The sequence below is a fragment of the Lissotriton helveticus genome, chromosome 1_1, assembly GCF_964261635.1.
Source record: "Lissotriton helveticus chromosome 1_1, aLisHel1.1, whole genome shotgun sequence".
Lineage (NCBI taxonomy): Eukaryota > Metazoa > Chordata > Amphibia > Caudata > Salamandridae > Lissotriton > Lissotriton helveticus.
The window spans coordinates 331,534,628-331,561,388 of record NC_136057.1 but is presented as its reverse complement, the minus strand read 5'-3'; the positions used below and the strand labels follow the sequence as shown (position 1 = coordinate 331,561,388).

The 26,761-nt window shown below is 43.3% G+C and overlaps 1 protein-coding gene and 1 long non-coding RNA gene across 15 annotated transcripts in view; one reads left to right on the top strand and one right to left on the bottom strand.

Moving 5' to 3' along the window:
* The window catches only part of LOC144769542 (uncharacterized), a 38,237-nt gene extending 28,881 nt beyond the window's left edge, over nt 1-9,356 (top strand). Inside the window, exons 2-3 of the long non-coding RNA XR_013598718.1 lie at nt 8,768-8,819; nt 9,040-9,356. This is a non-coding gene — a long non-coding RNA (uncharacterized LOC144769542). The remainder of the gene's footprint in view (nt 1-8,767; nt 8,820-9,039) is intronic.
* Nucleotides 1-26,761, bottom strand: part of LOC144804990 (V-type proton ATPase 116 kDa subunit a 4-like) — a 6,844,636-nt gene that overhangs the window by 3,824,114 nt on the left and 2,993,761 nt on the right. The window lies entirely within an intron of this gene.

Sequence of the window (26,761 nt, the reverse complement as noted above, 5' to 3'; positions counted from 1 at the left end):
AGCAAGGGTCGCCCGGAGCCGGGCGGTGGCGTCTGGCCACGTTCCTATCTACAGGGGGACCTGTAGCGGGCCTGGACCAGGTGCCCAGAAGAACGTCAGACAAGGCCTCATTAAACGGCAACAGAGGCTCCGAAGAGCTTGCTTGTGGTTTAAGGACCTCAATGAGGAGGTTAGTCCTCAAGGACGCGATGGGAAGTTCAAGGGATAAGGCCTAGGCCGCCCGCGTCAATACCACACTATATGCAGCCCCTCCTCTGAAGCCACGGTAGGAGGGGAGACAAAACCAGTGTCTGGCAAAGTGTCCAAACCACTGGCATCCCCTAGCTCACCTGGCCATACCTCACGTGCCAGAGGGTCCTCAGACCCCTCCCAATCCGCCTCGCCACCCATCTCCTAGAACTCAGGGAAGCACCCGGCCCGCTTGGGCTCCCAGTCGGGGCCACTTGGCCCGAAGGCGCTGCGGAACCCGGCGGAGGAGTGAACGACCTCATGGCCGTGAGGAAGGCGTCAATCTTCTCCGGCGTCGTGTTCTGCCCAGGGACCGGCGGGTATGGAGCAGACCGCCATGCCCGCGGCTCCGGTGTAGCCGTGTGGGCGGTGTAGCTCGAACCCCCGGCCGCGTCGCGCAAGCGTCAGGGGGAGTCAGAAGAGCGATGTCGCTTCTTCGACTTCTTGTGCCTCTTACCTAAGGACTTGGAGCTCGAGGAGTGGTGTCGACTCTCCGAGCCGTGATGACTGTGGCCCCGCGACTGGTCCCTTGACCTCCTCTCGGACCGGGACCTCGAACGGCGCAGGGCCAACTGCCGGAGCTCGAGGCGCTTGCGGGACCGCTCCTGCCTAGCCTTAGACATCAAGGCCCGGCAGTCGGTGCACAACTTGTCATCGTGGTCGGACCCCAGTCAATGAAGACACCGGCGATGGGGGTCGGTTATCGACATCAGTCAGTTGCAGTCGATGCAGGGCTTGAACCTGGGCATCCCTACCGGCACCGTCGGAGTCGTTCGACTTCGAAGAAAAGATCAAAGATGATCCAAAAAGATTAGTCAAAAATTGACTAAGGGTACCACTTTTTCCGGATTGGCACTTGCTGGCACGGAAAAGATAGGAACTGACATCAGCGCGTGAGGGTGGCGTCTAAGTACTCCGGCGACGTCATCCCGGCACCAACGAATCCGACGATGGACGCGGAGCCGCAGACGACGCCTACCGAAGCGCAAGGGTACTGCTATGCAAACGTTTTCGGATCCACTCTGACGCCTGGGGATATTCTAAGGTAAGGAAACTAACCTGATTCTTTCAGATGTCCAAGTACGGGTATAAGAAAAGGGCACCGCCATGTACTTCGTGAATACCCGGGGGGCTGACTTCAACCCGAAGGGTAGTACTTTGAACTAGTAATGAGAAGATCCCACCAGGAATCTTAGGTATTGTCTGTGGTGCTGATTGATCAGGACGTGAAAGTATGCATCTTGCAGATCCAGCGAACACATCCAATCTCCCTGCCCGAGATGTGGATATATTTGATGGAGAGCAAACATGCAAAACTTCTCCTTTCTGATTGATTGATTGAGTGTCTGCAGGTCCAGAATGGGTCTGTATTCTGCCTTTCGACCCTTCTTCTTTACCAAGAAGTATCCTGAGTAAACCTTTTGTATTAACAAGCATTTGCAATGCAGTTGGTCTCACATTACTGAACGTTGGAGCTATTGGCATTGCAAAAAAATAATGCAAAGCCAAAAGCTCAAACTTTACGTAATGCGAGACTTATTGTATTGCAAATGCGTGTTCATGCCTGCATCCAACTCAGATAATGCAATCATGTAATTTATTAACACCGCACAATCAAACAAAGCTCCACCCATCATCGGGTTCAAGTCTGAAATGAGGTGAGTTTTTGCACAGACTAGAACTACACGACCTCGGAGCAAAACAATAAAGGTGTGGTTATGTAGTTTGTTGTTTTATACTGTGATTCACCTTTCTCGGCCTCACAGTGTATAATCTTTGGAAAGAGCGCATTATTGCTGCTGGTATACACATACCAGCAGTGCGTCACTCAGCTTCGCGAGGGGTGGGGGAAACAACAGAGGTGGCAAGGCACCTACATTTAAACTGTTGGCACATTAACCCTCATCTGTTTTTATGGGAGCCTTAAGTAGAACGTATTCTGTAGTAACATTGATTCACATGAACAGCAGTGTATGGCTAAAGGTAACCTAAGCGGTACAAAAGGGGGTGGTGATGGACGGAGCATCAGAACCAATCAAACACTCACACCCAGTCAAAAGATCTGGGTTTGATCGATCACCGTTCTTTAGCCCACTCTGCCACCCCAGTTCAGACATGGCTATATGCAAATCAGTCTGACCCTGTGCCTCATGGGAACAGTCTAGCCCGAACTGCCAAGCCATGCCTTCCCTGGACCGGAAACAAGCTTCCGAGGACCGGTTTCTGGCATTCCAGCCGTCTTCAGCCCGGGTTGCTTGAATCCAGTGGCAAAGTGAGCAAGGGACTCACGTCTGTGCATACCCTGCCACGCTTATGGCAGCCAAAGCGGTACAAAAGGGGGTGGTGATGGACGGAGCATCAGAACCAATCAAACACTCACACCCAGTCAAAAGATCTGGGTTTGATCCATCACCGTTCTTTAGCCCACTCTGCCACCCCAGTTCAGACATGGCTATATGCAAATCAGTCTGACCCTGTGCCTCATGGGAATAGTCCAGCCCGAACTGCCAAGCCATGCCTTCCCTGGACCAGAAACAAGCTTCCGAGAACCGGTTTCTGGCATTCCAGCCGGCTTCAGCCCGGCTTGCTTGAATCCAGTAGCAAAGTGAGCAAGGGACTCACGTCTGAGCATACCCTGCCACACTTATGGCGGCCAAAGCGGTACAAAAGGGGGTGATGATGGATGGAGCATCAGAACCAATCAAACACTCACACCCAGTCAAAAGATCTGGGTTTGATCCATCACCGTTCTTTAGCCCACTCTGCCACCCCAATTCAGACATGGCTATAGGGAAATCAGTCTGACCCTGTGCCTCATGGGAACAGTCCAGCCCGAACTGCCAAGCCATGCCTTCCCTGGACCGGAAACAAGCTTCCGAGGACCGGTTTCTGGCATTCCAACCGTCTTCAGCCCGGCTTGCTTGAATCCAGTGGCAAAGTGAGCAAGGGACTCACGTCTGAGCATGCCCTGCTACACTTATGGCGGCCAAAGCGGTACAAAAGGGGGTGGTGATGGACGGAGCTTCAGAACCAATCAAACACTCACACCCAGTCAAAAGATCTGATAACGGTAACCTAAGGCAGGCACAACTGAGTCATTAATTGTACTGATATGAACAGTACAATAAACATTTGCGATATTTTCCCCCTATTTAGTAGAAAAGGCGGGAGGATGCTCGCAAACGTTTAGTATTCAATCATTCACAGACTGTCACAATCTATTTCGGTAAAGACATATAATGTTCAATGTGTGCAACACATTTAACCACACACAGCATTAAGCATCTGATGAAACACATCAATTCAAGTGCTTGGTTAATGAACACAGCTCGGTAATGTAGGTTGTCCCAACTGCAACTTTCGTTTAAATATTGCTTTCGTTTGTAATGTTATCATTTTTATTGCCAAATTAATGCATTTCCAATCGCATCTCTCTGATGCAATAAACATGCCAGGCAAAAGTGTGGTAGGAAAGCTGTGCTTGGCAGAATATTTCTGTGAAGCCTTAAAATTAAAAAAAGTGCATCACAAAAACAGTGGTCAGGCGCTGTCCAGCGGCTCAACAGGCGTAAACGTTGAGTCGCGTCACAGGGGCAGAGAGTTCACCTGTGTGTATTTATGACCGGTTTTCACAAAAATATATAATTATTTTGCTTAATATATGGTTAAATGCGGGTTTTCTCTTTGACCCTCCATTTCCTTTTGACTAATAACTCACAAATGGAGCAGAAGAATTTCTTGTTTCGTCATTTCAATAAAAATACACTTACAGCCTTGCATTGGTCATAGTTGCATCAAATGTGAGATCAACAAAAATAAAGGAAAAGCTGATAAATGCGTGCTTTTTATGATATTGTGGTACCAGTGGAAATGGCAGAGAGGCATTCACTCTGGCTCTCTTTATTGTGCTGCAGACTCAGAAATGTTCTCCCGCCAAGAGCCATCTCTCCTTGACTGGGTTAATATCACTCGCTGCACATGAGTTCTAATGCCTGCACTGAAAATCACAACCCTTTCAGGATGAGCTCGACACATCATTTATGAAGCCAAGCATATTTAACCCGTTGCGTGCTGCCATAGGCCGTTGGACCATCGCGAGCGCTACCTCCCTGGTGCTGCGCACGTCCAACGGCTGACGCAGCCCCGCCCACCCTTTAGAACGCCCGCACTGCGGCGGAAAAACCGCCGCTGTTAAGGCGTTAAAATATTTTCGCAATGCAAGTTCAGTAGAAAATAAGTCTGGCGTTTGGTCTGCTTGGTTTCTGAGCAGGGGCACGCGGAACATCATTGCGCCGGTGTACAGATACAAGTTACTGCAGGGTTTGTCAGGGTATTTAAACACCAGACCGCGGCTCTTTGGACATTCATTTAGTGAAATGTGATCTTCTGAGCATCTTGCTTGTGTATTTGGGTTGGTGCTGCCATTGTGTCAAAGCAAAGCCACACCCAGGACTCAGTCGGGGGTGCTTTGGCTTATTGTTAGACAATATATGTATAATGCCGCAAAATCCAGGGCCTCTCTGGGCACTTTTGCTTGTCCCTGATATGCAGATTATAGTCAGCGGGTTCAGTGTGCTGTATGTCTCAAGGACCCTACACGGGTTCCGCTGTTGCGATCTTACACCAAATGTGTTTAGGTGTTAATTATTGCTTCACTAATAGTGCACGCACTAGTGTTTCTCTGTCCTGTGTGCGTGTAGTGTTTTAAAAGTGCCAAGTGCTTGTCCCAGGGTCTTCTGTCTAAGCGCTGTATCTGTCTCTCTGACACGATGTGTTGTGCCAGCATCTCTTGTGACAGTGTGTTGGTCGGTGTCATCTGTCCCAGTGCCTCCTGTCCTAATGTGCGTGTCAGTGTCTGAAAATATACTTCTTCATTAGAGCTTTGAATTGCCTGCCTTGCTTGACCCAGGAGCCCGACTTAAAAAATGAACACAAATAAAGCGTGAACAGTATAGATGTAAATTGTTTTACTTTTTTGTAAATCGCTTCTCTATTTTCTACGTGCTATGGGATAATAGAACTTAAAATGTCTCACTCTAAGGCTATTATGTGTAACAAATGGGGGCATCTAATAGTTGTGTTTAGAAAAAAGATATACTGGAAGCATTTCTAAAAGGATAACCATGTTTTACTAAAGGTTTTGAATGTTGCGTGTGTTTTATAGCTAGAGTCATGGCACACAAATGCTTTCACCGTCCCTCTAAAATCAACTTGTTAAGAATACTTGTTAAGCATTTTTCTTTTGGAGCAGCTGCGACTTGATGGAGGTAGTTTGGGATTCCTCGGGGAGATGGGTTGATTTATGGCAACCATAAAGCGCGGCTCTGCCGCTCTAGTTATAGAGGTTAATCCCACAAAGGAGAGTCTTCAGTTAGCAGACGCAGGGGGTTATCTCCAAAATAAATAAACAGACTTGGCACACTGCAGGCAATTAAAACAAGTGCCAGCAGAGTGGAGGAGAACTGTAGTTAGGCGCCTCTGCTTCGGGACTACACTGAAGTTAGCATAGGATCAACAGCCACAGAAATCCAGATAACAAAAGCAATGCCACAGGTTAACCAATCCCAAGAGGAAAAACAAATTACATGGAGGTTAAGCCAACATACAGATTACTTTAGGTCTCGCTGAGACAGTGCATGCAGCGCATGCGCTGACTTACACGAGACCTAAAAATGCAATAAGAGGCACAGAAATATTATCAACGTGAGGTGCACCACAATGTTATCAAAACTCAGCAACCACAGGGAAAACTGAGCCGTTCCTAGGAGGACTAAGGCAGAGGCATTTCTGGGGGTTTCTTTTCTCCTTTTTATTGACTTTAAGTGAAGCAATGTTGTAATCAATCAATGATATCATTTGTAAAGCGCACTACTCACCCATGAGGGTCTCAAGGCGCTGGGGTGGGGAATGCTGCTACTGCTCGAAAAGCCAGGTCCTGAGGAGTTTTCTGATGGTCAGCAGGTCTTGGGTCTGCCGTAGGTGGATGGGGAGGGTGTTTCAGGTCTTGGCTGCGGGGTGGGAGAACGATCTGCCGCCTGAGGTCGCTCTTTGGAAGCGGGGGACTGTAGCGAGGGCGAGGTTGGCGGAGCGGAGCTGGCAGGTGGGGGTGTAGAAGCTGAGTCGTCTATTGAGGTACGTTGGTCCGGTGTTGTGGAGTGCCTTGTGTGCGTGGGTGAGGAGCTTGAAGGTTATCCTCTTGTTGACCGGGAGCCAGTGCAGGTCTCTCAGGTAGGGTGTGATGTGGCTGCGGCGAGGGATGTAGAGGATCAGGCGTGCAGAGGCGTTCTGGATAAGTTGGAGCCGTCGCAGGAATTTGGCCGAGGCTCCTGCGTAGAGGGCGTTTCCATAATCCAACCTGCTGCTGAGAAGGGCCTGGGTGACTGTTCTTCTCGTTTCAGTGGGGATCCACTTGTAGATCCTACAGAGCATGCAGAGGGTGTTGAAACAGGAGGAGGAGACGGTGTTGACCTGTTTAGTCATGGAGGGTGGAGTCGAGGATGACCCCTAGGTTGTGTGCATGGTCGGTGGGTGTTGGAGCGGTTCCCAGTGCGGTCGGCCACCAGGAGTCGTCCCAGGCTGAAGGGTTGGATCCGAGTATGAGGACCTCCGTCTTGTCCGAGTTCATCTTCAGTAAGCTGTTCCTCATCCATTCAGCAACGGCCTTCATTCCTTCATGAAGGTTGGTTTTGGCGGTGTGGGGGTCCTTGGTGGGGAGAGTATCAGCTGGGTGTCATCGGAGTAGGGGAGGATGTTGAGGTTGTGCCGAAGGGTGACGTGGGCAAGCGGTGCCATGTAGATGTTAAATAGGGTTGGCTGAGGGATGAGCCCTGGGGTACGCCTCAGATGATCTAGTTGGCTTCGGAGCAGAAGGGGAGAAGTCGGACGCTCTGTGTTCTGCCGGAGAGGAAGGAGGTGGTCCAATCCAGGGCCTTCTCTTGGATCCCAGCGTTGATGAGGTGTGTTCGTAGTGTGTGGTGACAGACCGTGTCGAAGGCGGCTGACAGGTCCAGGAGGATGAGGGCCGCTGTTCCTCCGTTGTCCAGCAGGGACTTGATGTCATCGGTGGCAGCGATGAGGGCAGTCTCGGTGCTATAGTTGCTGTGGAACCCGGACTGGGAAGTGTCCAGGATGTTGTTCTCCTTGAGGTAGCGGGTCAGTTATTCGTTGACGGTTTTTTCGATGACCTTTGCCGGGAACGGGGGCAGGGAGATGGGCCGGAAGTTCTTGAGGTCCTTGGGGTCTGCCTTGGCTTTCTTGAGTAAGGCATTGATCTCGGCGTGCTTCCAGCTCTCCGGGAAGGTTGCTGTCTTGAAGGAGATGTTGGTGACTTTCTGGAGATGGGGTGCGATGGATGTGCTGGCTTTGTTGAAGATGTGGTGTGGGTATGGATCTGACGGAGATCCGGAGTGCATGGTGTTCATGATCTTGATGGTGTCATCGTCGTTGATGTTGGTCCAGTAGAGCAGGCGGTTGGTGCGGATGGTGGTCGTGGGGGCGGAGGTCTCAGTGGTTGTTGGGGCGGTCGTGGCATTGAAACTGTCGTTAAAGAACAGTGGATGCTGTATGTCTGCTTGACGCAGTTCTCAAGTGCTTGTTTGCAAAGGCACCTATGGGGCAGGATGATAATTTCCAATTTGCTTCATATAGAGATTAGAGAGGGGTGCAAAAGTAAAAAAAAATCCTCGAGAACATTTCCCGAAATACTGCAGTTGTTACAGCTTGCCCCATTTTTAGGCAACATGTTTTCACAATAAAACCAACATTTACTACCTATTTAAGCATTTTCGAAAAGAATGAGATTGCCAGCATCCCTTCAGTTTCAAAGTTGCAAGGAAAATGATATCGAAGGTAAATCAAATGAATGCACACAATTACAAATGATGATGGAAGGAATGGCAGTATCTACCTATGTAGTGTTGGAGGGAAGGAGCAGAGGCATTCTACGCAAAGGCCACATGTTCACTTGTCTATGGCACACACTGCTGGGTGTATCACTCACCAATCTGTGTTACTTGTCTAGGGTGGCCACCTACCATGGATGCATATCCTGGGCAATTACTATAAAACACAAGGATTTGCAATGCGTCTTGCATTTACACAAATTTAAGCTATTGGCATTCTAAATGACAATGCATTTTATTTATGTTTCAAAAAACAAAATTTAAATAAAAACCATTGTCATTTACAATGCCAATAGCTGAAACTCGCGTAAATGCGAGACCTGTTGCATTGCAAATGCTTGTCCACTATATGTTTATAACATTTGTCAAGAAGATACCTTTGTATAAAACGTGATTCTGATTCACCATAAGGAGTTTTTATGACAAAATGCTATTATCCTTATCTTTAAATCTGTGGAAATAAAATGACAACCATCACTGACCAGCACTGTTATTCCAGTACACTATATAGTATGACCTTCGCAATAACTTACTGAATAATAACTTCCAAAAACATAAGAATAGTATTCACAATGTTCACTGAGTCTTAATATGCTCTCAATAACGTTCTTTCTCTTGTGTTTTCTTTTTATGCTCAGATTTGTGATTGTGGCAACAGAAGAGTCCCAGATTATGATCAGGGATACGAAGGTAAGTCATTAAGCACAAATATCTGTTCTTTCAGTTTTGTAGCTCCTTCATTATTACCAAAGTCTTGATTCTGTAATCAATGTTTGGAAAATCAAAGAATACACATTCGCAAAAACAAATGGAGTTAGTAATTACCTTTTTTCCTTCATGCACGCTTCTCTCTATGCAAGCTTTTTCAAAGATCTTACTTGATTTCTGATTTCTATTTCTTTTGTTGCAGATCGGACAGGTTTCCCCTCGGGACCGGATAGGAAGATTTGCTGCATTGGTGTCACATGGAAACCCTGTCGAAGCTGGATCACCGCCGAAACACTTCTCGCTCATGGAAGGTGCCTTGAAAGCTGGAGAGGAACACACGGGACTGGAGCTGGTCTAGAAATCAGGTGAGGAAGAGGATTCAACGAGCACAAGCGAGTCCTGTTGTAATGTGGGGCCTTTTATACTGTTTCTTTGGGTGGGGTTCTCCAGTTAGGGTGTGGTTGGAAAAACATGGGAAGCATTGTTCAACTGCCAATAAGGAGATGTGCTGAGTATGCAAATGAGCCCCTGAGCTCAAACTGAATATCCAGTTTATTCCTGCATCAGGTTGTACAATGAGTATGCAAATGAGCCCCTGAGCTCAAACTGAATATCCAGTTTATTCCTGCATCAGGTTGTACAAAAATGTCACTTAGGCCTATGCTTGTGCAAAAGGAGCCAACTTGAAACCCACTCATAGTAAAATATATAACAAGGAACATTATTCATGACAAAGTAAAGACAAAAGACACACAGGGCCAATCTTCATTACACCGTATGAGGCTGGGCTATGTTCTTCGTACAAACCCTAACAAGGATGTACGAGTGGAAGAAGAGGACGGAGTTGGAGATCTGTGTGTCCTCCTCCTGCTTCTAGATCTAGACCTCTTTCTGTGCAAGTGCGCAGGAGTGCGGCTGCGAGCTCTGGCTCTTGAAGGAGAACGTTCCCTGTCCACCGCCTGTACCAGACGAGGCATCGGAGATCTGTGAAGAGGGCTCGAGTAATGCTGCTCCCCTGTGGCTGTGGACGTGGACCAGTGTTGCAAAGGCCTGTTCCATCGTGGCGACATATGGATGGAAGGTGATCTGTGCCTCTCTCGACCCTCAGGAGACTGTGCAGGAGGAGGGGAGTTCACCTCTTCTTGTACAGCTCTGGTTGGGGAATCTTGGTGTCCCCCTGATGCTGGACTGGTTTACGTCGAGATCACCACCTCCGGAGATCTTGACGTTGATCCTCGGTGAGAACTGGGAGAACCTGTTCTAGATGTCTGTGACAAGGACAGGCTTACTGGGTGTGAGGATTCTTTGGATGGGTGCCTCGACTCTGATCTGCAGAGCCTCTGCACAGATTGTTGTCTCGACGGAGACGCCTGCCTCGACGTCGACTTTCCCCTTTTGGAAGGAGGAATTAACCATGCAGCCGAACGTTCTCTCAACGTCGAACGTTTACCCGACGCCGATGGAGTGTCTTGTTTCGACATCAGCCGCCCCCACTCTGAAGATTGGTGTCTCGATGTCGACCGACGTTGGACTGCCGATGACGGAGATCTCTGGTTCGACATTGAAAATCTTTGCCCTGATCTCAACTGAGATTTCTGCCTCGACTTCGAAGATGGAGTGTGGTCAATAAACGTCGAAGATACTTGGGCTGGCTTCAATGGAGACTTCTGCCTCGACGTCTAAGAAGGTGTTCTGTGCCTCGACGTCGAAGATCTCTAGGCTGATCTCGATGAAGACCGGCACCTTGACGTCAATCGCTGATGATGGGAGGACGGAGTGATATGCCTCGATGTCGATCGCCGATGATGCGACGCCAATGGAGGACCTGTTACCTTCGTCGACAATGATTTTGTTATCGATCGCCGATGTTGTGCCAGCATCTCCGAAGTCTTCGACGCCAATTTCATCGTCGTCGGCAGCTTCGACTTTGATCCCGAAGCCAATGGAGAACAGGTCGGGACTTTTCCTCTCGACGTCGACAGAGTTCTCTTCTTCTGCTGCCTCACAAGAGACCTACCTCTTTCAGAGAGGCCATGAAGTTGAATCCTGTCCCTGTCCTTGATAGTCCTTCTCGACAACTTCTTACAATGATGGCAGTTGTTAGAAGAGTGAGATCAGGAAGGCAGAGAATACACACAGGGTGTGTATCTGATCTGGCCTTCTTCTTGCCACAGGCAGGGCAAGGGTCAAATAAAGAAGGCATTTCTGAAGAAAATAAATCTTTTTTAGAACTCAAAAAAGTTTTAACGTTCACTCTAAGGCAAAAAGATGTCGAGTAAAAGCAAAACAACTTGAATTGTTTTAGATAATTTTTGACAGAAAGTCAAAAAAGGAAGAGCTGAAAATCTAGGGTCCTGACTGAATGAGCCGGAAAGCACAAATGACATAACTGTCACCCCTGAGGCATGATTGGAAGTAGGGGTCATGGCTGCCCTAAAGGCACGGTGCCAGTTTTTGTGTGAAAATGCTTTCATTTTCTATGCTATTGGTTTACAACGCAGCCTGTAAGCTAACAATGTCTACTTTATTTGCTAGTTTACTCTTTATGAGTTTTTACTCATTAAAAACAGAGTTCAAGTGCATTTTGCCCTCTTGTGTTCTTATATATTTGCAAATACAGCTTTTATGTGTGTTATTACATTAATTAGCCTTCTATTGTGAGCTGCAATGGTATGAGAAAAAATTATATACATGTATATATATGTTGAGCTGTATGTATGTGATTTCCATATATAATTTTTATATTATTTCTGGGGTCCCGCACATGGGCGTGAATATTCAGTGCTTATGACTTTGATGAGGATACCTCTGGAAGAGAACTAGGTTTCCAGGTAAGTAACTTATCCTTCTTTGCTCATTGTTTCAGTTTTACTTTTACAGATTTTAGCACATTACAACAATATCAGACAATGTTTGTGAAGTGCACCGCATAAATAGTGTTCTGAAATATTGATCCAATTCAGTTCTGGTTTGTTCAGGATATTTCTTGATTCTTCTTGCAAAAAAAGCAGAACAGCCATTGCGTTTCGTTCACTCATGTGACTTTCATCAGGGGTGCAAGACATACAAATACATACAATATAAAACCACACACAGACAACCAAGATTCACATAACATTTACATTTAAAATCAACGTGTACATCTGTAGCAAAGATATATTTGAAGCACAAAATGGGGAATGGAGTGAGACTAAACGTACCAATATAGTGACACTTAAATACAACACTTAAAAAGCATGCCCAACCATAGGTTCATTTTGACAAGGTAGTCTAAAAAGGGATGATGGGGGAGGTGGGGGCTGGTGAGCCTAAAGGAACCAAGAGGTGTGATTGTGAGATATCAACTTAAGGGAATCATAAATTATGCATATCTTTTGCTATGTCATCAAAAGCCAGAAGAAGCTAAGTGAGAGTATAGCTGGCACGATGAAAGAGAAATGAGAAAACTATATACACAGAGTAAATGAAAAACAAGAAACATACCTTGAATATTATTCTTCAAGGTGTGTATAAACAATGTAAATAGAGTTCCTATATGTGCAAATAATTAAGTTTCAATGCAACCCCAAAATATTGCGGGTGGATGCTTTGTCTCATCAATGTTGGCAGAGAAAGAAAGGCCACCTGAAAATAGTTAATCGAAAATCAAATTAGCACTTGTTATTCCGACAGACCTTCTTGTCTTAGATCTTGAAATGACTATACTCTGCGTCTTTCAACTATTAGCTGTCAGAATAACAAGTGCTAATTTGATTTTCGAATAACTTTTCTACGCCGGTTTCTGTTTATGGGGCCGCTTCCGAGTTCATGGGACTAAAATACATGTGTGAAACAGCGGTTATAGCTTTTCGATACATCATGATCTGCCACATTGGGAAGACAAGTTAATTTGTTCACAGGTATATCCACTTGAAGATGTGAGCTTTTTCTAAGTTCACCCTAGAAAGGAAGGTAATAAGGTCTTTGTTTCCTATTTTGCAGCGGACTCGCTGCTTGCAACGGAGTATCAGGTAATTCGAACTGTTACGAAGTTTGACTGTATGAGCTGCAGATGGTTTAGTTCAGCATGTTTTATATTCGCAGATGTCTCAGTCCTATAAACTTTCACAGTGGCTTCATGTCTTACCTTGCAATAGAACAAGAGAGTTTATTTTTTTGTTTATTTTCCATAGATCCTAGCTGTTCTTTGATAACAGTGGTTCTTGATATTTATGAATACCAGTAAGTATTTAATTTGTAGCCTTTTGGGAGGATTGGTTGGTGACCTTTTTAGGCTTCCATACACACATCGGTAGAGTCCAGGCAGTTGGCACATCATTCTTTTGGAATATTGGGTTTACACACTTGTTTTAACACAATTACTCCTTAGGCATGTTTTATCCATCTGTTGACTAAGTATCTATTCACCTGACTGTCTACTACGTGCAATATTAGCACGCTACTATCGATGTTCGGTTTGTTCACTGATATAATAGCATTACACAATTATGGCTGATTCGTCTATATCCTTCCAGCTGTGTTACTTCCATACCTGTACTATTGTTATTTCTTTTTTAGATAGGTCCCTGACGAAGTGACTTTCATCCCGAAATGCATCGGGCCCTCAATACAATTGACCATTAACTGCAGATGGAAGCGTGATTTAATAAGAATATATATTTTTCTTTTTATATGATTTTATTAACCTATCAGGTGATATTAGCATAGTACTTTACCAGTTTAACAATGTAATAAAAATGCAATGCTTTAAGTATATTCATGAATGGAACAGGTGTTTTTTTAACATATTTCATTTCATAGTGCATACCTTGTTCTTGTCATCACCAGTGCTCAGCCATGTCTTTGCTATGATTTACTAATGTTTGGCAGCATATCTTTGTGGTGTATTTACTATGGGTACTGTATCGATCCCCCTATTTCTGACCCTTGTCTGGTTAACAATTAACTAGCAGCCATTCAACTGCACAGAAACCCGTTATCTGATTAGCCACACAACGGCACAGAAGCCCGTTATCTGATTAGGTCATAGCGCATACCATCTCATTAGGCAAGCACTATTTCTCCAGCCCCCTAATAGGCATACGGTGTTCTCAAAACAAATCAAACCTACCACGACCTGGGAAATCCCCACAGCCATTGTTTTGATTTAGCCGAGAACTTCAGTAAAGAATGTGCGAACGACCAGTTCGTATGACATCCTTATTGACGTATTTATGTCCATCCTTACGTCAATCCCGGCACCTTTCAGGTATAAATAATACCGACATTGCCTTAAGCAAACACACGAGGTGGTGACAAGATTGGAGCAGCGAGACTTGCCGAGGAGCCCAGCTGACAGCGAAGCCCACAGACGCTGCCCCTCCTTTCTGACGCGCTGAGAGAGAGACGCTGCCTTTTCTCCTGCCGAGAAATCCAGCTCCGGCGCTTCCAAGCCGCCCTCGCAGGCAGCTGGAATATCAAGACCTGAGATAGAGATACCAGCCCTCCAGCCTTCTAAATCCCAGGTACTGAACTGAATCATCATTTGTAGAGAATTCCTGAAGCAGACCCTTGGCAAAGCAAACTTAACTTAAACTGCTACTTATCTACTCCCGCCCACGTATTAGGCTTAGGTCAGGTACATTGGGGTAGGCGTAGTTAGAAGCACCAGTTGAGTACGATTAGTCAATGTATATATGTATGTATCTATTTTATCCATTTTAAGTATCATATGGCTAAGAAACCATATCAATGCTTTTACAGTATTATTTTATAATTCTGTTATTACTGTATGCACTTTACTTAACTATAAGTATTGCAATAATAGCGATTCATTTCTCTTGTATGAGAAGAGAGACTGATCAATAAATAACATCTTTTTATTGAACACGTCCGTCTCTTCCTTTTCTCTACAATCTGGTGAAACTAAGAATGCACTGAACTGACTGAGTAAAATAAGTTGTCTTTTGTTTTCACACGACTCTAGAGATACACTCTTGATTAGGGGAGAGCAAAGTTGTCATGTTCTATGGTTGTCAGAAACTAAATCCCTTCTTGTCTATCCAGGGAGGTTAAACTCCTCCTTGTCTATTCGAGAAAGTTTCTAGTGAACTCTGAGCTAGCTGGCAAACATTAAACTTTAAGTCTAATATCGACAGTAGAAGACCTAGTTAACCTCTGTCCTACGTCTATACTATTGAAGATAATATTCCAATGCGCAGAGCCTATTGGGATAATAGGAACTACACTACATGGCGCCCAACTGTTTGGATAGGCGATAAATCTAACGTAAGACATTAGAGTAACTCAGTCGTGCTTTTTCACACAGACCCCTTTTTCCCCATAATACTCCAAAGACGTCTGGAGTGGGTGAAAGGTTAAATCCGCCAAACTTAGTAGGAAGAGACTCCTATGTATGGTTCTTGGTTTATTCAACGTTGAAGGATACACTGTTCCAAAATATTGTGCATCTAATCTTTGTTTCCCTAGAAACCTGATCTGCAAATAAACAAAATCTTCTTGACAGTAGAATGTCAGAAACTGAAGAAGAAAGAGAGACAGCTAGAATAGCAGCTGAACTCATAGCAGCTGACAATACTCTGCTGCAAACTGACCCGGAGGCAATACTCATCCCGGTCAACATAAGGAAATCTATAACTTTAAAACTTATAGAAAATGGGCTGACACCGAGAGGTGGTACAGTCATATTCGTAATTGAGGCACACGAATGTCGGCAGACAGAGGTATTCTATTGATGGATAAACTTTCCAGCAGCAAACGCTGTAACAAAGGACTTCCACTACTACAAAATAGAGGAACCTCCTAATGAGTACACTCCTTTCGATGAGGTGGAAATACCACTCAAATACCAAGAGCACCTGCTCTGGTTTAATGGCGCCCTAAAACATAATAATCACATCACCAGGCTCGGTCCAATAGGTAGACCAGGAGCAACGTGGCCGGTCCTATCCGGATACACACCACATCCAGACATTGAAGAAATGTCTGCACCAGATCTTTTAGCACAGCTAAAACAACTAATTAAAATACACAGACAATTAGTCCAATATGTAATGCGGACTTCAACAGTTCAACCAGCTATTAAAATTCCACAGCTGATCCCTCACCAAGGGAACACAAATAAAATTACACCACAGAACATACAGTCCTGTCTAGGTAAAGTACCCACAAAACAGGAACAAATTCCATTCTGGTTAGCACACAAAATCACTCAAATAGAGGCGGTATTTCCAGATACCACCCCGGTTGAGAAACACAGGATTCTGACTATCTGTCTTCCAATGGGAATCGCACCACATGTGGAGGACTGTGACACTTGGGGTACAGTCTTTGCTTCCATTTACACAAAAACACATGGTGTTCCATCCATGTCAGTAATACCAGATGTGCTAAAACAAATTCAAGATGAATTCGGTCCAGAACCTGCTTTAACTCTTGGTATGAAATTACTAAAAGACTTCAAGCAGGTCTCGGCAATATTATTAGCCAATATAAAGGGAGAAGCAGCAAATGTGGCGATCCGCCAGAGGTTGAAAGAGACAGATATAGCAGACCAACCATTTGAGATTGCCAGAATCATAGAAAAATCCTATGAAGAACTAGGAAGAGATAGTTTGGGTGGAAAACCGGTGAAACCCCAACTTATTGAAAACCTGAAAAAATATTTATTAAGAATAATCTAAACATTTCAAAAAAGAGCTGGGATGGAAATAAACAATCCACTCCTAAAGAAAAAAGATTCCAGTCCAGATGAAGGTCTCCTCGGCGGAGAGAAAGATCTCCGGACCAAGGGCACAAGTCTCCCCAGAGGGAGCCCTCTGAGAAAAAATACAACCTTAGAAATAGGAATAATCTGAAGAAACCTGATAGATATCAAGATATTGATACACGACCCTCTCAATCTTTTCAGACTTCCTCGCAGAAATCGGAAAGAAGAGGACGATCAGAACACAGGGAAGAGCACGTCAAGTCCAAAGACAAGGAACCTGCTCATCAAAATAAAAAATTACAGTTTCCAAGAAAGAAGGTAGCCAGTATTAAAGTAATCAACCATGCCGAGAATACTGAGGACACAGCTGAAAAACGGAGAATGGGCTCAGACAATGCTAGACAGCGCAGCAGAAGTGAGCATAGCTCGCAAGATCCTTATGAATCATCTGGAGACAGTGGACACAAATGAATACATTCAGGTGGAAACTGCAGATACCAGAGTTAGCAAACCTCATAAAATATATGAAATAACATTGCGTATAGAGGGGGATAAGACTAGGAAAATAAGGGGTCTCTTTTGGGATAATCTCTCCAAGGGCTATGATATCCTTCTAGCTGAAAGAGACTGGCCACCAGAGTTTGTCAGGGAGTGCCCTCATGGCGAAGAAATAATTATGCCTGCCTTCTCAAATCATATTCCAATTCATAAAAAATATACACTTGCAAGAAAGTGGGCAGTAGCCCAAGCTCCTGCATTATATAAAAACCATGTGGGATGGGATGAGGACTCTCCTCCTCACAAAATCCAGTTAAAATCACAACCTACTGCACAGAGGCAGTACCCAATTAAGCAAGAAGCTAGGAAACTGGTAAAAGAGATCTTAGATCAACTTGAATACCAGGGGGTGATTGAAACTTGCACCTCACAAATGAATAATCCTTTGTTTCCTGTCTCCAAACCAGACAATTCATATCGTCTTGTTTTGGACTACAGACACCTTAACTCATGTTGCAAAACCTTTGCAGTACAAAACTCGCATAGTGCTGCACTAATGAATAACATAGTGCGCAAAAAATACAAAACAACATTAGACATCTCTAATGGATTCTTCTGTCAAAATATAGCACCAGAGAGCAGATATTTGACCGCGCGCGCAAATTTTTTTTTGTCGTTTGCCCCAGGGGTTCAAGAATAGCCCAGGATTATTCTCAGCAAGAGTAACAGAGTTACTACAAATATATGATGATGAGGCATTATCTTATGTCGATGACATCTATCTAACAGATGATGACTTGGATACTCACTTGAAGAGAGTGAACACCATAATACTTGGGTTCGCAGCAGAGGGTTACAAATTCAACTTTAAAAAGTCAAGAATTGCCCATCTAACAGTCCTGTTTTTAGGATATGAACTATCAAGTGAAGGCAAAAGCCTGTCTGACAATTTCCTAGAGAAATGTGCTGTAATCCAAGCACCTAGAACACTAAAAAACTTACAATCAATTCTAGGTTTCCTGAATTTCGGAAGAACTTACATTATAAATTATGCGGAGAGAGTTAAACCTCTCTATGATCTTATAAAACCAGATTTTAAAAGAATCAATTGGACTCAAAAACACACAGAAATTTTGAGATCTTTACAAACAGATATGTTAGTTAAAACAAAATTACAAACACGTGACAACACACGCAACCTTGTGATTCGAGTCATCCCAGGAAGATGCGGATTCACATACCTGACCTCTAATGAGGGAGAGAAGGTACCAATAGCATACAAATCACATTTGTACACAGAAGCTGAAAAAAGGTTCAGCATCAAGGAAAACATTGTTCATGCGGTTCAAACAGCTGTAGCAAAAGAAAAATACCAAGCAGACGGTAGACAGGTTACAGTCAAAACAGCAGAATCAGCTTTTGAGGCATTAACAACACCATGTAATTTACCGACAACGGCACTGAATCCAGAATGGATACAATGGGTAAATTCTGTTGCTACAGACAAAGTAAAATACTATTTTGACCTGGAAATGAAAGAATTAAAATATCTAGAATATGAGAAAGAATACCCTCTGCCAATCGACATTCTGCCTTTACGACAGTACGCCTGTATAATATATACAGACGGACATGCTCAACCCTCAGTTTGGGGAGAGCTGGCTTACAATGCCACATGCAAAATTGTAAAAGAAGTGTGGCGCGGAGGTAAATTAAGACCTCTACTTACAAAAACACAGTCAGTAGAAAATAATTCAGAACAACAAACTGAAATAATAGCGTTAAAAATGGCGCTGGATAATGCCGATCGCGAATTCCCGACACTTATAGTGTGCGATTCGTATTACTGCGTCAAATCATACAATAACGATTTACAGAAATGGATTCAAAACGGTTACAAAGATGACACAGGTGCAACAATAAAGCAAAAAGTGCTTTGGGAACAAGTAGTTATTTTACAGAAAGAACTACCAAAAACTCACGTGATACATTCACTGAGTCATCAGCGTGATGGCGTTCACGTTGCAGTGGAATTCATTGGCTGAGACAGCCACAGCGGTAGCAACTAAATCGGCTTCAGTAGCTACAAAAAAGCGTACAGTAAAATACATTGACGGAGAAACGGTGCTGGCAGTAAAAACGTCATCAAAAGGTGACTGCTCAGCATTACTGATCAATTACCCACTCAATTATACATACATAATCGATGCAAACTCAGTCCCTTTTGCTTGAATCCCTGGAGTGGGGGATAGAGTAATTCCAAACACGGACAGGAGAGGCTTGTTAATAGCAGACGCACATATGGGTGAGGGTCTCAGACACCTCAAGCTAAAAGATTCTCTGGAAGAATTACAATCAGTGTACTGGTGGCCAGGCATGAGCCTGCATCATCACATTTTTGTAAAAAACTGCCCAGACTGCATTAGAGATCGCAGTGGCGAGAGAAACGGTTTATTACCATGGCGTTTCACTCCAGAATGTATCAAATAAAAAATAAAAAAAACTCAGTATGAATAATGCGTCACATTAACATGTAAAGGCTATTTTTACTTATAATGTAGACCCCCAACTCTCGGCTGACGTCGGAACTGTTATACAAAGATTTGCGAGTCTAAAATGGCATATACGCTAGAAGCATGTTACGTTCTGACCAAAATCTTTCCTTTAGCTCTAAAAACAGCTTATGGGGGGCGCCTGGCCAGAATGAACATTGCATTGCGGGACTCTTCTCACTTCCTTCCTGAGGGAAACGGGATGGTGTAAAGAAAAAACCAAGGCATAAAGCAATCTATAACAGCAAAGGTATTAGGTTCAGGAGCTGGGTGGGTCAAACATCTAATAAGTGTCCAACGTAGTCTAAATAACCTGCCAAGAAATTCTCTGAAAGGACTCAGTCCGTACAAACTATTGTTTGGGACTAGAATGTTAATCCAGGACTTAGATAGTCAGACTTCAGTGGTTAAAGAAAAATGCTTTGATATCAAAGATCGCTTGGCTATTTTATAGGACTTAAATGAAACAAGAAAAGACCTGAGCAACATAAAGTTGAAACAGCAGCCAACAACCACTGAAGAAAAACCACCTGTCCCAGCAAGGCCTGTCTGGATTCCAAAAGTCGGGGATCTGGTCAGAGAAAAGATCGCGGTAAAGAAGGAATTTGGGCCTTCTTACTGAAAAGCAGTTCCTGTCTTGTCTATCAACGGGACAAGATCAGTAGTACTACCGCCCCTTGCTGGTAAAAAGGAGAACCGAGTCATATCCATCGACCTGGTTAAACCACAATCATGTGGCCGATAACAAATAGTAGGCCAAGTGGAATCCCAAGAAGTAGCAGAACACCAAAGTTTGCTACATCCACAGAGGTTCAAACTGAAAGACTGATCACATTTGGAAAATCTACAGTGAAACAACAAGGACTATGCAACAAAGCAATGGAACTTGAACCTCTTAAAACCCAAATAAAAACTTTTCATCAAGGAACAACAACCTACGATGATGTAACTACAGACTTTGCTAATGAAATAAAGCAAAATCCAAAAACAAAAAGTAATCCAGAAGCAATTGGAACAATTGACAGAACGGCATCCGGCTACTTCATCAATTTCGATGATTCTTCAGAAGAACAAAGCGAACCAGAAGTACAGCCATCAACAAAAACTTTTAAAGACAAAGCAAAGGAACTTTTTCATCAACTAAAGGGAACCTATCTGACTTCTCCATGGATTGAAATTTGGGTGACATTAGGTGCATTTATCCTCATACTTTGGCTCATCATGGTACTATGCTTGGGAAATTTCATTGAGGGAAATTATGCTAAAATGGACACAGCAAGCCAGAAAATCAACTTGGTCCTTAAACCACACACATCTTCACACGTCAAGAAAAGAGAACTTTCTTCAGTGAACTTCACAGCCAACCCTATACCAGGCGGTGTAGCATGGGACAATACTGATTATGAAATCTATGGCCCGGTTGAAATCCTGAAGTATCCACACCAATTTAAGATCTCGTTAAGTGACTTTGTAAAACCAAGCACATTTGCTGATGATTGGGACTTTGAAAGTATTAATGATATGATGTCTGACCTAGTAATGTCTGCTAAATTTACAGAACATGATTATTTGCAGGGTTCGTCTAATTATGATCAAATGTTCTGCTATAACCACTATGGTAACCATTATCTCCATAAATCTGCACAACCTAGAAATGTTTTAAATTATAACCAATGGGAACATTGTGCTACTCCACCAAAGGGTGGTTTCAAAACATTTTATGATAAATATTCATACTTTTCAGGGTTTAACACAAGTAATGCAGAAACATTTTATTTCAAATTGTCAAATAAGACAGGTATGAAGACCATGCTTACAAACACAAAATTGATATATTCAGATTCATTTTTTGAGCAAATGAATACATTTGGTTTTGATTTCTGGAACAATAACATTGAAACAAAAACTGTTTGGGGTACAAAAGATTGGCAAGTACAATGTATAGAACCATTGTTCAGAGCCTGCATGATCCCAGAACAAATTATATTTTTGAATGACACTATTCAACAAACTACCTGTCTTGGCTTAGCCAAAATCAAAGACTTAAACAAACCGTCTATTCCAAAGCCAACAATGAACAGTAATAACTCTATAGATGTTGAGATAGACGTGAACCATATTTTAAACCAAAACAGAACACATCCTGATTGGAAACAATGGTTGATCTGGCCCACAGACACAAATAACTGTCAAGACAGATTCCTGAACAAAATACAGGGGTTCAAATTGACCAGGCCAGACCCTAGATATTCCCAAAGACAACATCCAGGGATAGTAACTACTTACAGTGTGGGCAAGCTCTGCCTTCAATGGCTACAAACATCCACACTGGCAGAAATTAAGCAACACCTATTTTTACTTCAAGAGGGTGCTGACTTGCGTGATTTCATTATGGGACCACGCAAACAGCGTCAAAAACGTTTCATAGCGGCCTCTATATATGCAGCTTACAATGAAGCTTGGAAAGTAACCCAAATTGAGACAGCAGAAAAAATACGGGAAACTGACCGTATTAATTTGGAAAAATCACTTTCTGTCGTGGACAATGGGTTAATGACTCTGTCCTCCAGAATATATTCACTGGACAGTATTGTGTCTTCAGCAATCGATATAATATCGCAAGACTTACTGATGTTACAACACGGTCAGTCCCAATTGCGTTCTATTGTAAAACTTGGCTGGACATTACAAAATCTGCGTTCAGGCTATGTGCCTTGGCGTTTAATCAACACAACGTCACTATTTAATATCTTTAACCTTACTGATAAACAAATCAGTTTGGCACAGAAGGGTGCTGACTATACAATTCTGAGCATTGAAAAACTTGAGAGATTACCATTGACAATGTCAGAACGACCTGTCATTGAATGGATAATACATGGGATAATAAATATTCCGATAACAACTTTCCAGTTTCAATACTGCCAAAAATATATACAGGCAGGCCAGTATGAAAGGTTGGGTAAAGAATACATTAAGTCAACATGGAACTTGCCCTATACACACGCATGTGTTAGTAATAAGGGACAAAGTGTATTCCTTAGTGGCAATAATTGTGAAAGGTCACTAAGCGGTACACTTCTGTGTCAGGGTATTAGTTTGCATGGAGCATGTGAAGGGACTTCAAATAACCTTTCATGTCACCAGATAGGCACACCTGCAACACAAATAGAACCATTCTTTAAGAGACTCTCGAACGGGAGTTAACATCTAATTGTAGATCGCAGATGTTGCAGTCTGCTGCCCGGAAAACCTTATCTCATAACCGTGACTACGAAGGTCATGTGCTGTGAACGAGTATTGTTCCCAAACGATGCTCGAGACAGGGAGGCAAGGTTATGGCCCAGTTTGAAAATTTCTTCTATTCGAATTGATACTTTAAGCAGAATGAAGACAGTGCTCCTACAGACGCCGACCATGTTAACGTCATCAAAAGAAACGTATGATCTCCAAGTTGCAAGGACAACTGCTGAGATTCATTCACTGTTATCAACCAATTCCCCCATACATTTCGCAGAAATACTGAGCGAAATCTTAAATATTTCTGATACAAGCGGAATCGCGAGTGTATTTAAGACAGTGTTTTCGGGAGCTTTAACCCCATTCAAAGCCATCCTGGGTATTTTTCCTGATTTTGTCCATTCCATCTTTGGCGGACTTCCTCTCCTTTTGGGACTAGTGGCAGGCATCCTATTTTTGATCCTGTTACTTCGCTATGGCAAACCACGTCACAGACAAGACACCAGCGATAATGGAAGAAACAATCCGAGCTATTGGCTACCGGGACCGCATAACTAAAGTCCTTGGACTAGCACGGCTACGAGATTTAAACATGACTTGGTTTCTTTCATTTAGACCGATGTGGCAAAGTTGTGTTATGCCTGTATTAAGGTGCTTGCTATGCGGCGAAGAATGCGTGTTGGACACCTGTCTGACACTACAATCGGATATGCCAATGGACGCAGAGACTTTGTTGGGTCCGGTAACGGCTCATGCATCGTGCTGTCCCCAGCGGCTACCAATCCTGATGACGGCATTCGTGGAGACTTCACCACTACGATTGAAGAGTTGTGAAGTACAAGATGAAAGCAGCATCGATCAGGTATGACCTTCTGTCAGCTATGCTGATCGAAACATCAATGAAGGCAATCATGCTCATGAATGCATGTTACAAAATTTTTCCGAGTTAGTGGAACTCTCGCAGGAAGCAGTTGACAGTTTTTTCGAAAGTCTCAACAATATGATGTTTTCACCAGAGCATGGGTGGTTCGGTATAGACATGCACTACTAGTTTTGTTTACTATGCCTAGACTTGTAAATATGGACATAGATTACGTGGAGTGGGTGTGGTGTATTTACTATGGGTACTGTATCGATCCCCCTATTTCTGACCCTTGTCTGGTTAACAATTAACTAGCAGCCATTCAACTGCACAGAAACCCGTTATCTGATTAGCCACACAATGGCACAGAAGCCCGTTATCTGATTAGGTCATAGCGCATGCCATCTCATTAGGCAAGCACTATTTCTCCAGCCCCCTAATAGGCATACGGTGTTCTCAAAACAAATCAAACCTACCACGACCTGGGAAATCCCCACAGCCATTGTTTTGATTTAGCCGAGAACTTCAGTAAAGAATGTGCGAACGACCAGTTCGTATGACATTCTTATTGACGTATTTATGTCCATCCTTACGTCAATCCCGGCACCTTTCAGGTATAAATAATACCGACATTGCCTTAAGCAAACACACGAGGTGGTGACAAGATTGGAGCAGCGAGACTTGCCGAGGAGCCCAGCTGACAGCGAAGCCCACAGACGCTGCCCCTCCTTTCTGACGCGCTGAGAGAGAGACGCTGCCTTTTCTCCTGCCGAGAAATCCAGCTCCGGCGCTTCCAAGCCGCCCTCGCAGGCAGCTGGAATATCAAGACCTGAGACAGAGATACCAGCCCTCCAGCCTTCTAAATCCCAGGTACTGAACTGAATAATCCTTTGTAGAGAATTCTTGAAGCAGACCCTTGGCAAAGCAAACTTAACTTAAACTGCTACTTATCTACTCCCGCCCACGTATTAGGCTTAGGTCAGGTACATTGGGGTAGGCGTAGTTAGAAGCACCAGTTGAGTACGATTAGTCAATGTATATATGTATGTATCTATTTTATCCATTTTAAGTATCACATGGCTAAGAAACCATATCAATGCTTTTACAGTATTATTTTATAATTCTGTTATTACTGTATGCACTTTACTTAACTATAAGTATTGCAATAATAGCGATTCATTTCTCTTGTATGAGAATAGAGACTGATCAATAAATAACATCTTTTTATTGAACACGCCCGTCTCTTCCTTTTCTCTACAATCTGGTGAAACTAAGAATGCACTGAACTGACTGAGTAAAATAAGTTGTCTTTTGTTTTCACACGACTCTAGAGATACACTCTTGATTAGGGGAGAGCAAAGTTGTCATGTTCTATGGTTGTCAGAAACCAAATCCCTTCTTGTCTATCCAGGGAGGTTAAACTCCTCCTTGTCTACTCGAGAAAGTTTCTAGTGAACTCTGAGCTAGCTGGCAAACATTAAACTTTAAGTCTAATATCGACAGTAGAAGACCTAGTTAACCTCTGTCCTACGTCTATACTATTGAAGATATTATTCCAATGCGCAGAGCCTATTGGGATAATAGGAACTACACTACATCTTGAGGTAATGCATGTAGATTAGATCAATTTAGGACTAGGTGATTTAATTTACCTAGACACAAGGAGCGCACATGTCTTACTGCCAATTCCTAGACTGTAGCACTCCATCCAATCATGTCTTTTGAAACAATATTGAACATAACTGAGAATCAAGCAAAAACTTAAGCATATACACCGGTACAAGCTTTGGAAAATATATGGATTAATTCAAGAAGCTAAATCATTTAACGTACAGGGGGGTTCAATATCACAGCAACTCAAACAACTGGAATACTTGACTTGCCGAGAACTAAATCAATATCTACATGCCTCAATCTTGATCCAAAATCATAAAGCAAAAAGATTCCCATGTGGCCTAAGACTGGCGATCAAGCCTATGCATTTCAGATTCCAATACAATCATGTGTTTATGGATAAATGGCATGCCATTCTCACGAAGTGTGCCATGGACCTGATTCTATTATTGATTGGGGAGTTCTCACGTACTATACATGATTTAGAGGATGAAATTAATAACATCAAAAAAGATTTGGAAATTAGAATGAAACAAGACACATGGAGGAATATGAAACTTGATGCATTTGTAAAGGAACTACAAGAAAGCAAATAAGGAAGTTCAAGAGAGACTTGATTCACTATAAATTGAATGAAACTTACACTTGGGCAGAGATGTATACCTAAATGAGATACATTACCAAAAAAACAAATGCATCATCTGAAGAAAGTGTTGTGTCTGATGGAGCAATGGATTAATTTTGCAAACCAATGCAATATGCCATGCATAAACCAGACAGCGTTACTATTTCTACAACAGACACCGAAACTGCACCAAGTACTTCATCGGTGACTATTTTGTCCAGTAACCCGGACTAAGGCCAACCGCCCGACTAATCAGCCACAAAAACTCATTCCATCATACATAAACCCACAGATGAAAAAGAAAAAGCCAGAAAAAACCTGAGGAGCCAAAATAAAATTTAGTCATCAATATATCATATTTTTTATAAGTCCAAACAATTCGCCGTACTCAATAAAGGCACCTGTTTTGTCCTGACATATAACACTAATGGTTTAGAGTGTATAAGAGCTTTTCTTCAAGTTCATGAGAGTTCTTTGCGTTAGAAATTTCTTTGAGAATGTTTTACCTCCAAAAGATAATCAGGATGAATCAGAATTCTTGGAAATGAAATCTAAAAGTACCTTCCAAGTACAAGTGTCCCATAAAACTCTAGACACTTTTGAATTATTGGTGAAGAAAGATCTGGCTTCTCTGAACTTTAAAGGCAAGAACTTTTCCAATTCAGCTGGAGCTGAAAACAGCCTCCTCAGAACGCTGGCTAAAAATAAAGACATAATATTCCAACCAGCTGAGAAGAGTGGAGCACTGGTGTGGAAAAGTAAATTTTGCCATGTTCTGTGTCCCTACGCGTCCTCCATCATATGTTATCTGTGCATGATTAATAT